Genomic DNA, 253 nt, shown 5'->3' on the forward strand with positions numbered 1-253 from the left:
AAGGTCTTGCTGCACTTGTCACAGACACGGGGTCTCTCTCCAGTGTGGGTGCAGCAATGCTTGGTGAGGCTGGACTTGACAGTGAAGCTTTTTCTACAGGTTTCACAGGCAAAGGGCTTCACGCCAGTGTGGCTGTGGTGATGCTGGGTGAGCTGGATTTCATGATGAAACTCTTCCCACAGTCAGTGCCAGCAAAGGGCTTCTCCTTGGTGTGGCTGCGGCGATGCTCCCTGAGGCTGGAGGTTGGGGGCGA

At 56.1% G+C, this 253-nt stretch overlaps 1 pseudogene; it reads right to left on the reverse strand.

Moving 5' to 3' along the window:
- Positions 1-15: 15 nt before the first annotated feature.
- The window catches only part of LOC103772399, a 1,310-nt pseudogene continuing 1,072 nt past the window's right edge, over positions 16-253 (reverse strand).

Source organism: Merops nubicus, unplaced genomic scaffold, assembly GCF_000691845.1.
Source record: "Merops nubicus isolate BGI_N331 unplaced genomic scaffold, ASM69184v1 scaffold28004, whole genome shotgun sequence".
Taxonomy (NCBI): Eukaryota; Metazoa; Chordata; class Aves; order Coraciiformes; family Meropidae; genus Merops; species Merops nubicus.